We start from the raw sequence: 22,302 nt of genomic DNA, 5'->3' as shown, positions 1-22,302 counted from the left end.
TATGTATATACACGTTTATGTGCACTATATATACATCTTCATTTTATGTAATAAACCACATAGGGGGCACAGTTACAGATACTTTCTAGACAAAACCAAACACCTTGAGGGATTGGATTACCGGGTTTGAAGGCTCGGGACCATAGTCTCACGAGACAACTCAGTCAATTGGCATAACAGTTCACAAAGATAACGTTCTATATTCTAGTTTGGTTAGTAGCATTTGGAGTCTTAAAAGCTCATAAGCGACCATCTAAGGTACAAGTATTGGTCTCTACTCGTCTGGAACAAAAGAGAATGAAGGAAACTAAAGACTCAAAGAAGAAACTAGTTCACAGGACTAATAGTCCATATGAACCACGGCCTCATCTAGCTTGAGGCCGGAAGAGCTAGATGGTACCTATCAGCTACTACTGACTGTTCTGACCAGGAACAAAATAGAAGGTCCTGAACAGAAAGGGAGAAAAAGAACAAAACTCAAATTCCTTAAAAAGGCCAGACTTACTGGACCAGTAGAGACTAGAAGAACCGCCCCCCCCCAGACTATCACTCTAAGATAACCTTTGAACTTGGAACTGAAGCCACTCCTGGTGGTCATCTTTCACCCAAACAATGGATTGGCTTATAAAATAAACAATATCCCTCAAGTACTGTGCTCCCTTAAATAATCAACTATATGAGATCAAACCATCCACGTTTACCCTAAATTACAGATGAAGCTAAGGAGGGGCAGGTAAGCTAAATTAACGGAAACAGAGCAAAAAGAATGGAAATAATGAGAATGTTGACACACTGTGAAAAATATAACCAATGTCATGGAACAAGTTATATAAAAATTGTCAAGTGGAGAGGTGGGGCCAAGATGGCGGACTAGGTGGACGCTACCGCAGATCCCTCTTGCAACAAAGACTCGGAAAAACAAGTGAATCGATCACGTACATAACAATCTACGAACTCTGAACCACAAACACAGACTTAGAGACGGAGAACGAACAAATACGGGCAGACAGTGATCGTTTTCAGAACCAGGAGCCAGCGTACCAGGCAGGTGACCTTCAGAGCCCGATCTGGGGCAGAGCCCAGGGGGGCAGACGGCACAGACAAGGGGCCCAGCCCTACCCCCCGAACTCATCCCGTGAGAGAGCCTAGCCAGTTGGCGCGGGCGGCGTAGCAGCGCAGCTGGTGGGAGAAGCATCTGGGAGGCAGTGACTGATCTTGGAGCGGGGAGAGCAGCGTCCCAGCCGGGGAGCCGTCCAGCCGGGAGTTTGGTGGGAAGCGGGCGTTGAGCAAGCATGGGGATCAGCTATATTTCCCTAAAGCGACCCCGGGGGCGGGCCCAGCCGTTCGTGCGGGCGACGCCTACCCAGTTCGCGCGTGCGGCGCGGCGCACCGGAGGGAAAAGTCCCCAGGAGGAAGTGACTGGTCTCGGAGCGGGGAGAGCAGCATCCCAGCCGGGGAGCCGTCCCGCCGGGATTTTGGCAGACGCGAGCAGAGCGTGAACGCGGGGATCAGCTCTATATTCTGAGGTGCTACACTCCTAGCTCTCTGATCCCTCCCCCACCCTCCCCAGGTGGCTCCATTAACATCCGAATACCCTGAGCCGGAGGCAGAATTCAGATAGGGATCTGACTGCATTTTTTTTTAGCTGATTACCTGGAAAAACTAGTTTCCCAGTGATGGCTCAGAGACAGCAGTCCATATCAAACCACATAAAGAAACAGAGCATGACAGCTTCTCCAACCCCCCAAACAAAAGAATCAAAATCTTTCCCAAATGAAGATACAATCCTGGAATTATCAGATACAGAATATAAAAAACTAATTTACAGAATGCGTAAAGACATCACAAATGAAATTAGGCTAACTGCAGAAAAAGCCAAGGAACACACTGATAAAACTGTTGAAGACCTCAAAAAGATTTTTCAAGAACATAGTGGAAAAATTAATAAGTTGCAAGAATGCATAGAGAGACAGCATGTAGAAATCCAAAAGATTAACAATAAAATTACAGAATTAGACAATGCAATAGGAAGTCAGAGGAGTAGACTCGAGCAATTAGAATGTAGACTGGGACTTCTGGAGGTCCAGGGAATCAACACCAACATAGCTGAAAAAAAATCAGATAAAAGAATTAAAAAAATGAAGAAACCCTAAGAATCATGTGGGACTCTATCAAGAAGGATAACTTGCGAGTGATTGGAGTCCCAGAACAGGGAGGGGGGACAGAAAACACAGAGAAAATAGTTGAAGAACTCCTGACACAAAACTTCCCTGACATCATGAAAGACGAAAGGATATCTATCCAAGATGCTCATCAAACCCCATTTAAGATTGATCCAAAAAGAAAAACACCAAGACATATTATCATCAAACTTGCCAAAAACAAAGACAAACAGAAAATTTTAAAAGCAGCCAGGGAGAAAAGAAAGGTTTCCTTCAAGGGAGAATCAATAAGAATAAGTTCAGACTACTCAGCAGAAACCATGCAGGCAAGAAGGGAATGGGACGACGTATACAGAGCACTGAAGGAGAAAAACTGCCAACCAAGGGTCATATATCCAGCAAAACTCTCTCTGCAATATGAAGGAGAAATTAATATATTTACAGATAAACACAAGTTTAAAGAATTTGCAAAATCTAAACCAAGACTGCAAGAAATGCTAAAGGAGGTTGTTCGGCCTGATGACCAATAATATCAGGTACCAGCACAATACAAGGTCACAAAACAGAACGTCCTGATATCAACGCAACTCAAATAGGGAAAGCACAAAAACAAACAAATTAAGGTTAATTCTAAAAAATAAATAAATAAACAAAATAATATAACAGGGAATCATGGAAATCAATAGATAAACAATCACAATAATCAAAAAGAGGGACTAAATATAGGAGGCATTGAACTGCCAGATGGAGAGTGATACAAGGCGATATAGAACGATACAAGTTAGGTTTTTACTTAGAAAAATAGGGGTAAATAATAAGGTAACCACAAAAAGGAATATCAATTCCATAACTCAAGAAAAAAGCCAAGAAAAACGTAACGACTCAACTAACACAAAGTTAAACATTATGAAAATGAGGATCTCACAATCTACTAAGAAAAACGTCTCAGCACAAAAAAGTATGTGGAAAACTGAAATGGCCAACAACACACATGAAAAGGCATCAAAATAACAGCACTAAAAACTTATTTATCTATAATTACCCTGAATGTAAATGGACTAAATGCACCAATAAAGAGACAGAGAGTCACGGACTGGATAAAGAAACACGATCCATCTATATGCTGCCTACAAGAGACACACCTTTGACTTAGAGACACAAACAAAGTAAAACTCAAAGGATGGAAAAAAATATATCAAGCAAATAATAAGCAAAAAAGAAGAGGAGTAGCAATATTAATTTCTGACAAAATAGACTTTAGACTTAAATCCGCCACAAAGGATAAAGAAGGACACTATATAATGATAAAAGGGACAATTGATCAGGAAGATATAACCATATTAAATATTTACGCACCCAATGACAGGGCTGCAAGATACATAAATCAAATTTTAACAGAATTGAAAAGCGAGATAGACACCTCCACATTTATAGTAGGGGACTTCAACACACCACTTTCGGAGAAGGACAGGACATCCAGTAAGAAGCTCAATAGAGACACGGAAGACCCACTTACAACAATCAACCAACTTGACCTCATTGACTTATACAGAACTCTCCACCCAATTGCTGCAAAATATACTTTTTTTTCTAGTGCACATGGAACATTCTCTAGAATAGACCACATATCAGGTCATAAAACAAATCTTTGCAGAATCCAAAACATCGAAATATTACAAAGCATCTTCTCAGACCACAAGGCAATGAAGCTAGAAATCAATAACAGAAAAACTAGGAAAAAGAAATCAAATACTTGGAAAATGAACAATACCCTCCTGAAAAAAGACTGGGTTATAGAAGACATCAAGGAGGGAATAAGGAAATTCTTAGAAAGCAACGAGAATGAAAATACTTCCTATCAAAACCTCTGGGACACAGCAAAAGCAGTGCTCAGAGGCCAATTTATATCGATAAATGCACACATACAAAAAGAAGAAAGAGCCAAAATCAGAGAACTGTCCCGACAACTTGAACAAATAGAAAGTGAGCAACAAAAGAACCCATCAGGCACCAGAAGAAAACAAATAATAAAAATTAGAGCTGAACTAAATGAATTAGAGAACAGAAAAACAATTGAAAGAATTAACAAAGCCAAAAGCTGGTTCTTTGAAAAAATTAACAAAATTGATAAACCATTGGCTAGACTGAGCAAAGAAAAACAGGAAAGGAAACAAATAACCCGAATAAGAAACGAGAAGGACCACATCACAACAGAGCCAAATGAAATTAAAAGAATCATTTCAGATTACTACGAAAAATTGTACTCTAACAAATTTGAAAACCTAGAAGAAATGGATAAATTCTTGGAAAAATACTACCTACCTAAACTAACACATTCAGAACTAGAACAACTAAATAGACCCATAACAAAAAAAGAGATTGAAAAGGTAATCAAAAAACTTCCAACAAAAAAAAAGTCCTGGCCCAGACGGCTTCACTGCAGAGTTCTACCGAACCTTCAGAGAAGACCTAACACTACTACTACTGAAGGTATTGCAAAGCATAGAAAAAGACGGAATACTACCCAACTCTTTCTATGAAGCTACCATCTCCCTGATACCAAAACCAGGTAAAGACATTACAAAAAAAGAAAATTATAGACCTATATCCCTCATGAACATAGATGCAAAAATCCTCAACAAAATTCTAGCCAATAGAATCCAACAACACATCAAAAAAATAATTCACCCTGATCAAGTGGGATTTATACCAGGTGTGCAAGGCTGGTTTAATATCAGAAAAACCATTAATGTAATCCATCACATAAATAAAACAAAAGATAAAAACCACATGATCTTATCAATAGATGCAGAAAAGGCATTTGACAAAGTTCAACACCCATTTATGATAAAAACTCTTACCAAAATAGGAATTGAAGGAAAATTCCTCAACATAATAAAGGGCATCTATGCAAAGCCAACAGCCAATATCACTCTAAATGGAGAGAACCTGAAAGCATTTCCCTTGAGAACGGGAACCAGACAAGGATGCCCTTTATCACCGCTCTTATTCAACATCGTACTTGAAGTCCTAGCCAGGGCAATTAGGCTAGACAAAGAAATAAAGGGTATCCAGATTGGCAAGGAGGAAGTAAAGCTATCACTATTTGCAGATGACATGATCGTATACATGGAAAATCCTAAGGAATCCTCCAGAAAACTACTGAAACTAATAGAAGAGTTTGGAAGAGTCTCTGGTTATAAAATAAACATACAAAAATCACTTGGATTCCTCTACATCAACAAAAAGAACACCGAAGAGGAAATAACCAAATCAATACCATTCACAGTAGCCCCCAAGAAGATAAAATACTTAGGAATAAATCTTACCAAGGATGTAAAAGACCTATACAAAGAAAACTATAAAACTCTGCTACAAGAAATTCAAAAGGACATACTTAAGTGGAAAAACATATCCTGCTCATGGATAGGAAGACTTAACATAGTAAAAATGTCTATTCTACCAAAAGCCATCTATACATACAACGCACTTCCCATCCAAATACCAATGTCATATTTTAAGAGGATAGAGAAACAAATCACTAATTTCATATGGAAGGGAAAGAACCCCCGGATAAGTAAAGCATTACTGAAAAAAAAGAAGAAAGTGGGAGGCCTCACTCTACCTGATTTCAGAACCTATTATACAGCTACAGTAGTCAAAACAGCCTGGTACTGGTACAACAACAGGCACATAGACCAATGGAACAGAATTGAGAACCCAGATATAAATCCATCCACATATGAGCAGCTGATATTTGACAAAGGACCAGTGTCAGTCAATTGGGGAAATGATAGTCTTTTTAACAAATGGTGCTGGCATAACTGGATATCCATTTGCAAAAGAATGAAACAGGACCCATACCTCACACCATGCACAAAAACTAACTCCAAGTGGATCAAAGACCTAAACATAAAGACTAAAACGCTAAAGATCATGGAAGAAAAAATAGGGACAACCCTAGGAACCCTAATACAGGGCATAAACAGAGTACAAAACATTACCAAAAATGATGAAGAGAAACCAGATAACTGGGAGCTCCTAAAAATCAAACACCTGTGCTCATCTAAAGACTTCACCAAAAGAATAAAAAGACCACCTACAGACTGGGAAAGAATATTCAGCTATGACATCTCAGACCAGTGCCTGATCTCTAAAATCTACATGATTCTGTCAAAACTCAACCACAAAAAGACAAACAACTCAATCAAGAAGTGGGCAAAGGATATGAACACATATTTCACTAAAGAAGATATTCAGGCAGCCAACAGACACATGAGAAAATGCTCTCGATCATTAGCCATTAGAGAAATGCAAATTAAAACTACGATGAGATTCCATCTCACACCCACTAAAAAAAAAAAAAAAACCCCACTAGCCCGGTATTAATCCAAAAAACACAAAATAATAAATGTTGGAGAGGCTGCGGAGAGATTGGAACTCTCATACACTGCTGGTGGGATTGTAAAATGGTACAACCACTTTGGAAATCCATCTGGTGTTATCTTAAACAGTTAGAAATAGAACTACCATACAACCCAGAAATCCCACTCCTTGGAATATACCCTAGAGATACAAGAGCCTTCACACAAACAGACGTATGCACACCCATGTTTATTGCAGCTCTGTTTACAATAGCAAAAAGCTGGAAGCAACCAAGGTGTCCGTCAACGGATGAATGGGTAAATAAATTGTGGTATATTCACACAATGGAATACTACGCATCGATAAAGAACAGTGACGAATCTCTGAAACATTTCATAACATGGAGAAATCTGGAAGGCATTATGCTGAGCGAAATGAGTCAGAGGCAAAAGGACAAATGTTGTATAAGACCTCTATTATAAGATCTTGAGAAATAGAAAAAACGGAGAGGAACACATACTTTTGTGGTTACAAAGGGGGGAGGGAGGGAGGGAGGGAGAGGGTTTTTTATTGATCAATCAGTAGATAAGAACTGCTTTGTGTGAAGCGAAAGACAACACTCAATACAAGGAAGGTCAGTCTAATTGGACTGGACTAAAAGCAAAGAGATTTCCGGGATAAAATGAAAGCTTCAAAGGTCAGCGGAGCAGGGGCTGGGGTCTGGGGAACATGGTTTGAGGGGACTTCTAAGTCAATGGGCAAAACAATTCTATTATGAAAACATTCTGCATCCCACTTTGAAATGTGGCGTCTGGGGTCCTAAATGCCAACAAGCGGCCATCTAAGATACATCAATTGGTCTCAACCCACCTGGAGCAAAGACAAAGGAAGAACACCAAGGTCACACGACCCAAGAGACAGAAAGGGCCACATGAACCAGAGACCTACATTATCCTGAGACCAGAAGAACTAGTTGGTGCCCGGCCACAATCGATGTCTGCCCTGTCAGGGAGCACAACAGACAACTCCTGAGGGAGCAGGAGACCAATGGGATACAGACCCCAAATTCTCATAAAAAGACCATACTTAATGGTATGACTGCGACTAGAGGAATCCCGGAGACAATGCTCCCCAGACCTTCTGATGGCACAGGACAGGAACCATCCCCGAAGACAACTCATCAGGCGTGAAAAGAACTGGTCAGCGGCGGGGAGAGAGATGCTGATGAAGAATGAGCTAATTAAATCAGGTGGACACTGGAGAGTGTGTTGGCAACTCTTGACTGGAGGGGGGATGGGAAGATAGAGAAAGAGGGAAGACGGCAAAATTGGCACGAAACGAGAGACTGAAAGGGCTGACTCAATAGGGGGAGAGCAAGTGGGAGAAGGGAGTAAGATGTATGTAAACTTACATGTGACAGACTGATTGGAATGGTAAATGTTCACTTGAAGCTTAATAAAAATTAATTAAAAAAAAAATGAATGTAAAAAAAAAGTTGTCAAGTGGAAACCTAATTTGCTATGTAAACTTTTACCTAAAACACAATAATATATGTAAAAAAATTAATCACGTGGGCGTGGATCAGGATGTTTAGTGAAATGATATTACGTCAAAGCAATTGTCAGCGATTTTTATCAAACAGAAGCAAAATATTTATAATAAACACTGGTTTAACTAGAACCTCAAGTAATCACAATTTTTTCTCCTAAACTCTAATATTATAAGGAAGAAGAAAGTCACGTGACTGTAAAAACAAACTACGAATATGACTAAAACAAAAAGTATGATGAGTCACTTGTTTTATTTGTATGTGTTATTCCTGGTGGGTTAGTTGAGATTCTTTGGTTGTGTAAGTTACAGATACAATTAGAGCTAGCTTGAGCCAAAGAGGATTACATGGATGATGGCGTATATTGTGGAACCAAAGGGCAGGAATGCTAACAGTTCTCAGGAAGGATGACACTCAGGAACTGGAAGACAGTTGGGACTCTTCTTTGTCCCTGCTTTCTCTGTGATTCTACTTCATCCTCGTTTTCCCTCCAGCCTGTATTTCTCTGTCTTTCTGGTTCATGAGATGGAATACATGTTCACTGCCTTCCTCCCTCCATGGCTCCCAAATTTGCTTGACATGTTACACTCTCATGTTGAGAACAAATTGTAGTCTCTCACTCCCAATTCCATATTACCCCAAAAGGGAAGCTGATTGGCACATCTTGGGTCAGATGCCCTCCTCTGGCCCAATTAGCCATGGCCAAGGGGTGGTGCAAACATGGCCGACACTGAGAGGAGTGGCTGAGGGTGTTCACACGCTGAACAAGATCATGCTGTCCCCTTAGACTCCTGTCACAGAGCTATATTAAGCTTAGTTGGGTTTCTGGGTACTGAATGTAAGAAAATACACGGGGATTTGAATCATGGGGCTGGCAGATGAGTCAGTTACCCTTCTTCTCCTTTGCAGCCCAGTTCTCCATCCTGGGAGAGCCTGATACCTCACTCACAATGGCTGAAGATGTGGGCAGTCTTCTTGTAGTGTTTTTTTCCAGTACAGCCCTCTGTTGGGCTCCACCTCAGTAGGTGCTGGTGTTTGACCACCCTGTGCTCAGGGTGGGTGTTGGTTCACAGCCCTGAGCTGCTTGCCTCACCTTCTCTGAATCCCACAGATTCCACCCAGCCCTGGAAGTCTTTTCTGAGGTCAAGAGAACCTTCCCACTTTGCCTTTGTCCTGTGTGTCACCCCCTTTGTTAAGTTTTGACCAAAGAGAGAATCTCTTCACCTCTCTGACCCTCCACAGGCCCCTTCCCTGTGGCACTTCCCACAAAGCCTCTGAGTTGCCGGGAGGTTGCATGCTTACAGTTGTCCATTGTCAAGCCTAACAGGTATAAATTGATTTCACAACATTCAGGTACAAGAAACATCATACTTCTTTAAAAAGTAAATTAATAAATCCAGCTGTGAGCATCCATCTGCCAACTGATAGAAAGCTCAGTGTAGCCATTGCTAGGGTTGGTCTCCATCTCCATAAGACCTGATGGCAATCCTGGGGTTTACATGGTGCCAGGAGGCTGGGAGGAACCTGATCCTTGGCCCAGGAGAATGTCCAGTCCTATGGGTACAGTGTTTGCTACAGGACTTAACTGTCAAGCTGGTCCCTGCCACCTGCTCCCTTTGTGGGCTCAGAGAAGCCCTTCACAGACTCTCTTGGGCCTCCCCACAGGTCTCGAGGTCCCCAGGGCTCTGCAGGGGGCAGGTATAGGCCTCCTCCCCAGGGTCCCCCTATCTCCAGAGTCCTTGTTTCCCCTCTGGGCCAGGTAACACCCACCCCTTTGATCTCTAGAGCCTTTCCTCGCCCTCTCCCATCTTTGAGCTGGGCTTAGGAAACACCAATCAGTAAACCAGTTGGTGTAGTGTGGGCCCTGATTCCTGGTGACCTCATGTGTGTCAGAGTAGAACTGCATTCCATAGGGTTTTCAATGGCTGGTTTTTCAGAAGTAGATCTCCAGACCTTTAATCTGAGGCACCTCTGGGTATGCTCGAACTTCTAGCCTTTAAGTTAGCGGCCCAACGCATTAATCATTTGCACCACCAAAAAAAAAAAAATTTGGACTCCCTTAAAAAACGACGGCCCATTAGTTCTTTCATGAGGCAAGAGAAGCTTCTACTCCCAGAAAACAGACATGGGGGCAGAGATGGAGAGGTGGATACTATTTATTCCTTCTTGATGAGCATTGAAAATCTGACACCATTGATTTCTTCCTCAGCAGCCACTGTCACCCTTACCCATTTAAATGCACAGCACCTCATAGTTTTCCTGATGCGTCACTCACATGGGTTTCTCCTCCCACCCCCGTCACCTATTCACAGACCCCAGACTTGGAACAGGAAGACCCTATCATAATACCTTCTCTCCCTCCCCAACTCACCCCCAAGTCACACCGACAGCAGCAGTGTCAGGGTGAGGACCCCTCACTAGGCAGCTTCCTCTGGGAAGTGGTGAGCATGGGAGATTTTGACAAAGTAAAAGTGTCCTGAGAATGCAATGCCTTATCAGGCATTATTTATAATGATTAAGTATTAAGTAATTGTTGTTATGTACCGTCAAGTCAGTTCTGACTCACAGCGACCCTGTAGGACAGACTAGAATTGCCCCCTAGAGTTTCCAAGGAGTGGCTGGTGCATAAAAACTGCCAACCTTTTGGTTAACAGCTGAGCTCTTAACCACCGTGCCAAGTAATAACTAAATTTTTTATTAGGTTTAACAGATGATGAATGAGAGGCGTTACTTAGTGGGTGCAGCCAAGAGATGCGTGACTTGAGTTTTCAGAATTTCTGTTACGATCTTGAGCTCCGACTCAGAGCAGTTTTGCCCTTCTAAGTTGTAAGCCTGCAGAGGTCAGCGTCCCATGTCTTAATCATCTCTGTCGTCCCAGCACTCAGACACCACAGGCTTCCATAGATTAACATCTTTATGCTCCCAGTTCATGTGAGTACTCAAAACCCAAAACCAAACCCACTGCCATCAAGTCGATCCTTACTCAGAGTGACCCTACAGGATAGAGTAGAACTGCCTGATAGGGTTTCCCGGCCTGTAAATCTTTATGGAAGCAGACTGTCACGCCTTTCTCCCTTGGAGTGGCTGGTGGGTTGGAACCGCTGACCTTTCTGTTAGCAGCCGAGCGCTTTAACCATGGTGCCACCACGATTCCTTTTAAGTACTCAAGTGGAGATAAAATCCTGACCCAACACTGCCCTCTGAACCTATGGAGAGGGAGCACCTGGGATGTTTTACACCTGAAATGAGGTCAGAGGGGCACAATTCCCAGGAGAATTTTGTGAACAAATGGGTTGGGTGTGGCTATAATCCTTCCAGGGAGTAGGAATTAGTGCCTTGTTGTGGATTGGCTTGTGTCCACCAAAAAGATATGTTGAAGTCCTAATCCTCATGCCCATAAATGTGACTTCGTTGGGAAATGGGTGTTTGCAGTTGTAATTAGTTAATTTACGCACTCCGCTGCTAACCAAGACCTTGGTGGTTTGAACCCACCAGCAGCTACTCAGGAGAAAGACCTGACGATCTGTTCCAGTAAAGATTACAGTTTAGAAAATCCTGTGGGGCACTTCTGCTCTGTCACATGGGGTCACGATGAGTCAGAGTTGACTTGACGGCAATGGGTTTACACAGGTGTAGGGTGGGCCCTAAATCAATATGACTAGTGTTCCTATAAAAAGAGACGAGACACAAAGAGAGACTCAAAGGAAAGATGGCCATGGGAGGATAGAGGCAGAAATTGGAGTTATGCTACCACACTCCAAGGAATACCTGGTGCTACTAGAGAAGTCCCTGGGTAGTGCAAATGGCTAACATGCTCAGCTGCTAACTGCAAGGTTGGAGGTTCGAGTTAACCCAGAGGTACCTTGAAAGAAAGGTCTGGAGATCGATTTCTGAAAACTCAGCCACCGAAAACCATATGGAGCACAGTTCTACTCTGACACACACGGAGTCGCCATGAGTTAGAGTCGACTCCGCGGCAACTGGTCACCAGAAGCTGGGCGAAATAATGAAGGGGCTTCCCCCGGGGCTTTCAGGGAGAACGCGGCCCTGGCGACACCTTGATTCAGATTTATAATCTGCTGAACCCTGAAGGAATAACCTTCTGTTGTTTTAAGCCACCTGTTTGTGGTGATTTGTTACAATGGCCCAAGGAAACAAAAAACCAAAATCCGAACCCGTTGTGTCAATTCCAACCCTGTAGGACAGAGTAGAACTGCCCCGTGGGGTTTTCAAGGAGTGGCTGGTGGATTTGAACTGCTGACGTTTTGGTTAGCAGCCATATCTCTTAACCACTGCTCCACTAGGGCCATAGAGGCAGTCCTGAAATCAGTCTGCTGGGCACGGACGGGTTCAGAATCAAGGCCAGCATTCCTCATCCAATGGAGAAGGTTGCCTCAGAGGGGTAGACTGACGGATTCTCTGCAGTTAGGTACCCCCGCATCTGAACCCTCTCTCTCCAAATATTTTCTATAAAGGCTTGGTAACATTTTGACTCAAAATTTGCTCTGTGAATCAAAAATACTCAATAATTCCCTGTGTTCCAACAACAACGTTGAGGTTTCAGGAATCTGGGTGACGTGCGCTGTAGGAACATCTCAGCTCTTCTGGTAGAAACACTTCTCGTGCCCACATGCTTCACACATACTGTGAACACGTCTTGTGAGAAAGCTGAAAAGTCTGTGAGGAAAGTAGTTGAGCCTGAGAAGCCCAAGAAATTCATAAATCAGAAGAAAAGTTGAAAAGCGATAAAGCATATTGGGACAGGTGAAAACATCAGAGATATAAACGTAACCACACACATGCCCCCAAGTAGTGGGTGGGCCATTTTTTTTCTGCGCATAAAAAATACTATGCATTAATTTTGTATTTTTAACAAATGATTTTATTATTTATTTACATTGTTGTTGTTGTTAGTTGCCATTGAGTTGTCTCCAATTCATGGCGACCTTATGTAGAACAGAACAAAACAGTGCCTGGTCCTGCACCATCCTCGGGGCCTCACCTCCCAGCACTACATCAGACAATATTCTGTTGTGATCCATAAGGTTCTTTTTTTTTTTTTTTTTTAATTGTGCTTTAGATGAAGGTTTACAAGGCAAGTTAGTTTCTCATTAAACAATACACATATGTTTTGTGACAATGGTTGCCAACGCCACAATGTGTCAACACTCTTTCCTTCTCAGACTTGGGCTCCCCATTTTTATTCATCCAGCTCTCCTGTCCTCTCCTGCCTTCTCGTCCTTGCCCCTGGGCTGTGGTGCCCATTTAGTCTCGTATACGTGGTTGATTTATGGGTATTATTGTTTATTTTATGGGCCTGTCTAATCTTTGGCTGAAGGGTGAACCTCAGGAATGACTTCAGTACTGAGTTTAAAGGGTGTCTGGGGGCCATACACTAGGGGTAAGTCTGGCTTTTTTTGGTGAGTTAGAATTTTGTTCTACATTTTTCTCCGGCTCTGTCCGGGACCCTCTATTATGATCCCTGCAGAGCAGTCAGTGGTGGTAGCTGGGCACCATCTAGTTGTGCTGGACTCAGTCTGGTGGAGTCTATGGTAGTTGTGGTCCATTAGTCCTTTGAACTAATCTTTCCCTTGTATCTTTGGTCTTCTTCACTCTCCCTTGCTCCAGATGGGGTGGGACCAGTGGAGTATTTTAGATGGCTGCTCACAAGCTTTTAAGACTCCCAGGCACTACTCACCAAAGTAGGATATAGAACATTTTCTTTATAAACTGTGTAATGCCACTTGAGCTAGGTGTCCCCTGAGACCATGTAATTCAGCCCCTCAGGGAGTTTGGATGTGTCTATGAAGCTTCTATGTCTTTGCCTTGGTCAAGTTCTGCTGCCTTCTCTGGTAGTGTGTCTTACCCTTCACCGGAGTTACCACTGATCCACAAGGTTTTCATTGGGTAATTCTCAGAAGTAGATCACTAGACCTTTCTTCCAGGGCTGTCTTAACCTGTAAGATCTGCTGCAACCTGTCCACCATGGGTGACCCTCCTGGTATTTGAAATACCGGTGACATAACTTCCAGCATCAGAGCAACACCGCAGTCACAACAGTACAGCAACCTGCCACACAGGTGGCCATTGTTTATACTACAGCATATGTTTGTTGTGATGGAGAAGGAAAACGTAATTTATACCCAATAACGTGCATTATTATTGCGCCGTGCACACAAAGGTACCCACAGATGAATTCATTAAATGTGAATTAGGTAATTGTTAAATGCTTTATGTCAGTGGCCCTCAGACATTAGCATGCATCAGAAGCTTGTGGACGGCTTGTTAGAACCCAGATTGCTAGACCTCACCCCCAGAGTTCCTGATTCAGTCAGTCTAGGGAGGAGTCTGAAAACTTGTATTTTTAACAAGTTCCCAGGTAATGCTGGTGCTGCTGGTCTGGGTTCACACTTTGAGAACCACTGACTTGTATTATTCAGAGCTCTGGGGTGGATTGTTGGCTACGTAAGTGCTGGAGTGTTTTGGTGATTTGGAAAATGCTGGTTGGGGTTTGTGGATAGTTTGGGCATGCATTATCATCTTCCTCATTAAAACTCATGAAATATAAGAAGTTTGCTATCTGAACATTTGCTTTCCAATGTATTTTTAGGAACAGGTTTGATTCAGATAATTCATTATGTCTTGCTACCAACTCAAGGTTGTCTGGGGAGCTTGCTGGGAGTTATAAACTCCCAATCACCACTGAAGCCCTGTACTCAGTGGAGTTCATAAAATGCAGAGCAGGTTCAAGGCCAGCGTCTGGAAAACTTCCTGATGAATGAGTGGTGCTAGGGGGAGGAAAGCAGCCTGAAAGGGATTTCGCAGACCTGCAAGGAAAAGAGAAAAGGGCCTCTGCAGCCCATGCAATGCTAAAAAGCTCTTTTATTGCTAAAGAAAGCAGTTTGGAGACTGTTGGCTATGAGCCTGGAGCTGGGGAAACTAGAGCCATGGGCAAGTTATTAGGTGCCCTACAAAGTCCCCACTGGCTGATTTAGGAAGTCTCTGGCTAGCTATTGGATGGCATTGATGGAAGGCACTGAATGCCTATCAGGCCCTGTAGGGGTTCCATTAACTTCACCCAAAAGATTTGGTTGTTGCCTTTAGTTCCCGACACATAATCTTTAAGAAAACTCTTGCACTTCAAGTGTCTTCAGTAAGGTCTCAGACCACACTTAACCAACAGGTTAGGTGAAGTGATGAGGAGTCTTTGAAACGGGAGTTAGCCAGGCTAGGAAGACCTGCGTCATGATCACCTTGTAGGAGAGGAGTTGGTTGAAGTTGGTATTATGTAATGTAATGAGATACCCAACAAAAGCGGTGGACACAGTCTCCATGGGCTTCCTGGTTGGTCAATGATAGCAACGCCCATGGAAGAATCGTGTGTCCCTCTTTGGGACACAGAAGCTTCATACACGGAACTCTGCCAGATCTTGCCCTGTGTGTCTCTTCATTTGTATCCTTTTTTCCTACAATAAAACTTCAATCATAAGCATAGTACTTTCTGTGAGTTCTATGAGTTGTTCTAGTGAATTATAGAACCTTAGGGAGTAGTGGGAGCCAGCAGGTCAGAAGTGAGGGGGTCTGGGAACCCCTGTGCTTACAGCTGGCATCATAAGCGGGTAGAGGGGACCCCCGAATTTGTAGTCAGCAGGTCAGAAGTGAGGGAGTTGTATGGACTTCTGAGCTTGTAGCTGTCATCCTAAAATGGTATAGGAATCCAGACCCAAATCGGTGGCCAGCAGGTCAGGAGGTCAGGTGTCAAGTAGACTCCATAAACTTATGACTGCATCTGCCCATTTGGCAGTCTGAAGGATGGTGTCATTTTAACTTGTGAGATCTGAGTTAGCTGTGGGAGGCTAGGATCAGAGGGAGATGGGCCGTATGGGCGGCTGGTGGCAGAACTAAACAGAGAAGTAAAAGGTGGGGATTCGTTATATTCACACAGGCCCTCTGCTGGGGTGTGAGGAGGGGGTGAGCATACCAGCCTGGATAGGGAGATACAGGTTGGTGTTCAACGGCAGGCCAGGGGAAAGAAGAGAGAGGAAAGAATGAAGCAAGAAAGAGCCATGTTTTAGCTTTTAGTATGCCAAATGGGGTTTTAAGCATTTTGGAGAAGTAAGCAGGCCTCAGTGCATTTGACCAAGGAGCCAGGGATCCTTGCCTCTTTTACCCCTGTATCATTCTTGAGCATTCACTCCCAGGTTCTTGAGACAAGCCTGGAAACTAAGGTTTCTTTTTGTATTAAATCAGGAGATGTATGTATTCAGGTTCTTCCCACCCAATGAGATGAGCTAGAAAGAGATTCCAAGAAGTGAGATCTGGCCCTTTCCACTGATATCTGTGCATCCCTTAAGCTACAAAGCTCTTTCTGATGCTCTTCTCTCACACTGATTAGTTTTTGGCCTGCCCATCTGGAAAATGGTGCAAGAATACCTATCCTTGCACCATTGACATAAGGATGTATAGGGATCAATACACATTAAAAGGTATGTGGGTGAATAATTAGATATTGATATTAGATATTACACATTGAGGAAAAATGGAAGTGTGTGTTTTGAGATTGTTTGCAAGGACTTCTTAACTCCATGAGGACAGGGTTTTTGTTTGCTTATTTTAATTGTGGTAAATATATAGGTAATAAAACATTTGCTACTTCAATAGTCTTCACATGTACAATTCAGTAATATCAAGTATGTCCATCACGTTGGATGACTATCACTGTTAACCATTCCCGAATTTTTCCATCACCCTTAACAGAAGCTCAGTGTCCCCTAAACATGGTGTCTTCCTTTCCCCCTCCCTCCAAACCCCCACCCCCACCCCGGGTAACCACTAATAAGCTTCAGTCAATGAGGGCAGGGCTTTGTCTGACTTTTCACTGGTTTCCCCTCATCCCAGAATGGTGATTTTCACATAGTAAGCACTCAATGAGAGTTGGTTGAACAAATAAATGGGAAGAGAAAGAAAAAAAATAGAATTATAAAATTTAACAAGTGGAGGGGTCCTTAGAGGTAAACTCAAATCTCAGCTTCTAAGTCCCAACAAGGATTATACTTCTCTTTAAGCTACTGCAGCTTCAAGGGTCAAAGAGTCAAGCAGGCGTCCAAGATGGAGCTCGCTCCAAGCTTCAGCTTCTCTTTGCAGTGACATGAAAGTAATTTTGAAAACAAAATTAAGCTCTATTTATTAGCTCTTTTTTTTTTTTTTTGGCAAAAGGAAAAAAAAAAATTCCAGTCCAGCCTTGAACACGTGTGGTCCTATTCCACTTTTTAAAAGAAAAAAAAAAAAAAAAAACAAGAAAATTGGAGGCTTTCTTGGCATTCCATGTACTCATCACTCCAAGTTCACAGAATGGCCAGAGAACACATATTGCCTGTGAACCCTTCTCAGTCACAGCTCAAGCCAGGTTGTGGGCCACGTCAGGGTGGCCTCCCAAAGGCTCCTCCAGTGTCTCAGGCTCTCCAGCAGATTGTTTCTCTGATAGAACAACAATCTGGTGGACAAGTGTCAATGAGAAAGGACTTCAGGGATCTTGTGGTTCCTTCAGTACAGAGCTTACCGGGCTTGCCATGGTCACCCAGGTGGCCAGTACCAGATTCTCCCCATGTCCCAGCCCCAGGGACACTTAATAGAAATAGAAATAGCAACTGATCCTGAATGCCCTCCAGACCACATGACCGACACTCAGGGTGTGTGAGCAGGAAACGTGGCAGGCTGTGGGCTAACAGCAAGGGAAATTGCACATCTCTCTACGCAGCCTCTTGCCGCTGCTCCTGTCACCTGCTGTAGCGCCAGTGAGCCTACCTCTGGCCACTCCAGCCTAGCCTGAACCTTCCCTGGCTCTTTGCTCAGCATTTGAGTTTTTATAATGGCAACCTGTGAATGCTTGTGTTGAGAGAAAGGAATGGTGCAGAAAGATGCTTGTCAGGCTGTTAACTGTGGTTACCTTGGGCAGGGGGTTGGAAGGAGAAAGAGAGATCATTACCTTTCCCTTTATTACCTCTGTGGTGCCTGACTTGTTACAACGAGCATGGATTACACATGCAATTATTAAAAATTCAATAAAAATTAAAGAGCAAGTTGCAAAATGGTACATACGTTATGATATTATGCATATAAAATCCAAAACCCAAAAAACAATACTATGAACTGTTTATGGATCTATACCTAGGTAGTAAAAGTTCAAAACTTGCTGGAAGATTCTGAAGACACCATACTAACTGAGGACAGGTGGATGGATGGAGGGAGGCAACTTCGACTGGATCTGTGACATTGTGTTTTCTTAAACAAACCCGCAAACAAAAACAAAAACCCTCAAAGCAAATATGACAAAAGGTTCATGTTTATTAGAGTGGGGAATGGAGGCTTGGGTGTCTGTTACATTATTCTCCATACTTTGCCATGCATTTGAAATATTTCCTAAACTAAAAAATCAATTACAAGAAAGGAAAAAAGGACTGAGTACCTTATTTGTGACTCATCATCTTATAGAAAGTTCATGTAAATCCTCCAGGTGTAAGAAAGGAAGAAAGAAAGAGGGAGGAAGGAAGGAAGTTTGTTTTTCTTATTTTCCTTATCCTTCCACAGAGTCTTGTGATACTGTGACATGTGACAGAGGCAAAATTATGTCAGATGGTGGATGAATGGATGGATGGATGGACAGATGGATAGATGGATGCATGGATGGATGGGTGGATGCATGGATGGATGGGTGGATGCATGGATGGATGGGTGGATGCATGGATAGATGCATGGATGGATGCATGGATGGATGGATGATGGATGGATGGATGGATGGATAGATGGATGCATGGATGGATGGATGCATGGGTGGATGATGGATGCATGCATGGATGGATGCATGGGTGGATGATGGATGGATGGATGGGTGGATGATGGATGGATAGATGGATATGCATGGATGGATGGATGGATGGATGGATGGATGGATGGATGGATGGATGGATGGGTGGGTGGGTGGGTGGATGGATGGATGGGTGGGTGGATGGATGGATGGGTGGGTGGATGCATGGATAGATGCATGGATGGATGCATGGATGGATGGATGATGGATGGATGGATGGATGGATGGATGGATAGATGGATGCATGGATGGATGGATGCATGGGTGGATGATGGATGCATGCATGGATGGATGCATGGGTGGATGATGGATGGATGGATGGGTGGATGATGGATGGATAGATGGATATGCATGGATGGATGGATGGATGGATGGATGGATGGATGGATGGATGGATGGATGGATGGATGGATGGGTGGGTGGGTGGGTGGGTGGATGGATGGATGGGTGGGTGGATGGATGGATGGGTGGGTGGATGGATGGATGGGTGGATGCATGGATGGATAGATGGATGGATGCATGCGTGCATGGATGGATGCATGGATGGATGCATGGATGGATGGATGATGGACGGATGAATGCATGCATGCATGCATGGATGATGGATGCATGGATGGATGCATGGATGAATGGATGCATGGATGGATGAATGGATGGATGGATGGATGGACGTATTACTGGAATAAGGTTCTTGCCTCTCACTGGTCAAGAATGAACAGGTAAAGCACGTAGTTTTCCACACGAGCAAAGCTTTATTGAAGAGGCTTGCAAGTGGAGAGGAGTAGGGCCTAGAGCAACGCATATCCCCATCTCACAGAACAAAAGACGGGCCTGAGTTTTTAAAAGTTCTTGGGTGGGAAAAGATTTATGTTTATTCATAGACATAGGTGGGGCTATGTTAACTAAGGTGCGTGTGCAGCAGCTTTCCAAGATGGCTCCTGTCCTGGAGGCTTCTGGGATTCATTGCAGGACTTATTATGGGGTGTTGCACCTGCTCAGTCTCTTGCTCCCCAGGTTCGATTCCCCAGCTGGGGCTGCAGCCCCTCACTGTCCCTGGTGGAAGGTCACACAACGGTCACAGGTGGATGTTCTCCGCATGTCCCTGGGCCTAGTTTTCTCCAGCTGTTTCTGAAAAGCAACTTCAAAGAAGTTTGCGGGCTATTTTTAGATACCCTGCCTCATTGTTCTGGGGAATGGCTTTGTTTCCGCGCCCTGGGGCATTTCTTGTTGCTTTGTTTGCAGATTTGGGGGCCCCTCTGTTCCCTGTCTTACTAAGTCTCTAGGTTCACACTCAACCCCCTATTACCTCCCTGATAGTATAGTCTGTTTCTCTTTTACTTGCGTCTCCTGTAACCACACCAGTCTCTTCGCTATTCCTTCAACAGGCACCCTCCGATCTCAGGGCCTTTGCTCCCTGTCTTAGATGGATGGATGAATGCATGCATGGATGCATGGGTGCATGGATGGATGGATGAATGGATGGATGCATGGATGAATGAATGCGTGGATGAGTGGATGGACAAATGGACAGATGGACAACCTGGTGAACCTAGGGCTTCCAGCTTTCTGTGCAGGTGGGCATCTGCCATCTCATGAAGGTTCACAGAGGCTGTCCCCTGTGGCTGTGGGACTGCTCTCAGCTCCCCTCTGTCTGTAATACAATGCATTCATGAAGGCAGGCCTCTTGCGCATTAGCCTGTCCAGCTACAAGTACCTACACGTGGGAATAAGTTGTGAGAACACGAAAAATACCTATTGCCGGTTATCCCCTTGTGCCATGGGGTGAATACTCCTGGCGTCCTCTCCAGCCCTGAGTTGAGGCCTGCAGCTCTGACTATGGGAACCCGAGGGGACAAGGGCTTCCCTGGTCTTGTGGATGAGAAAGAATAATGAATTGTGTGGTCATTTCATGTGCACTGCCTCAATTTCTTCTTTAAAAAAATCTCTTAAAGTGGGCAGGGCAGGTGTTTTTATTCTATTTCTTTTCTTGGCGCATGTGATGTGGAACTTGGTAGTTGAGGGCCCGGCCAGGGTCACAACTAGCCCTGGCAGGCCCTAGAAGCCAGGCTGGTGAGGAAGTGTCCAGCCCAGCCAGGAGACAACTAATGTGTACTGAGTTTTGACTACGCTCCAGGTGCTGAACACACATTGGCTATTATGTAATTCTTAGAGCCTATGAGCCAGGTGAGTTGTGTGGCTGGGGCATCAGGTGCACATAAAGGATGTTGTAGAAATGGACCTAAAGAGGTGGCTCACATCTGGCCTGGGCAGGACAAGAGTGCCATGCTAAGGATCTGTCCACTGGGAGATGGGGAGTTGTCCAGGGCTTTGGATAAAAGAGTACTGCGACCTGATTTGATTTTTGGAAAGGTCACCTTGGCTTCAGAGTGGGAAATGGATTGGAGCAGGACAAGAATGAGAGGCTGAGAGGATGCAGCTGGGTCTTAGTGATGGTAAGCTGGATGAGTGCTCAGGTCCTGGGCAAGGAGGGGAGAGACAGTCCCAGCTCTGGAGCGAGGAGCAGCTGGAGGGTCCCTGGAGAAGGGAGCAAATAGGAGGCATGAAGCCACAAACGGGTGCTTGCTCAGATTCTGCCTCCAACTTGCACTGGAATCTTGGACAAGTCACATTGCCTCTCTGGATTCAGTTTCGTATCTGCAAAATGAAGGGGCTGGATACAGCCCCCCCTCCCCCGTTGCAGTACCTCTGGGTCTCTCAGATACATCCACTGCTCCAGGGGTGGGGGAGCCTGGTCACAGCTTTGTGGCCGGCACTGCCAAGAGCGCCAGAGAAACTGCCGCAGTGGCAAGGTGTGGCAGGCACGTGGGAGCCAGTTGGCATCACAGTAAGCAGATGGTGAAGCTCAAGGCAAAGAGCAGCGGCAAGAGCTGCCAAGGCTCGCCAGCGTGGCCAGGACACTGAAGTCAGCACGGGCCTCCAGCCAGGTGTAGGCAGGGCTGCTCATGGGTCACATCTCCTCTTTACATAAACGCCCTAGAGCAGCATGTTTTCTCACTTGGGCGGGCCAGGCCTTCGATCAAATGGCTTTTGCAATCCTCCTCACTGTCAAGTTTAAGCTTAGGTTAAGGAGCAGCAACGAGCTGACAGTAAGGCAGCGTCAATATCACCCAGCCCTCGAGCCACAGTCTCCTTGCATGCAAGCAGTCGGATAAAACCACATAAAGTCCCACCTGACCCCAGTGCACTCGGAGCTTAGGGTGAGGATTCCACCTTTGACGTAGCACCAGACTGGGCAGCGCTCTCTGCTCTGAGCCTGAGTGCCCGGTTTTGCAGTTCCTATATTGTCTCCTGTTAGAGAGCTGGAAGGCTGCAGGTTTTGATATCAAACATGTGCACACGCT

At 44.2% G+C, this 22,302-nt stretch overlaps 1 long non-coding RNA gene across 1 annotated transcript in view; it reads left to right on the top strand.

The window, feature by feature from the left end:
- Nucleotides 1-22,302, top strand: part of LOC111751568 (uncharacterized) — a 59,498-nt gene that overhangs the window by 16,179 nt on the left and 21,017 nt on the right. The window lies entirely within an intron of this gene.

Source organism: Loxodonta africana, chromosome 15, assembly GCF_030014295.1.
Source record: "Loxodonta africana isolate mLoxAfr1 chromosome 15, mLoxAfr1.hap2, whole genome shotgun sequence".
Classification (NCBI taxonomy): Eukaryota; Metazoa; Chordata; class Mammalia; order Proboscidea; family Elephantidae; genus Loxodonta; species Loxodonta africana.
The sequence above is the reverse complement of the archived record's forward strand: the minus strand, read 5'-3'. Positions and strand labels throughout refer to the sequence as shown.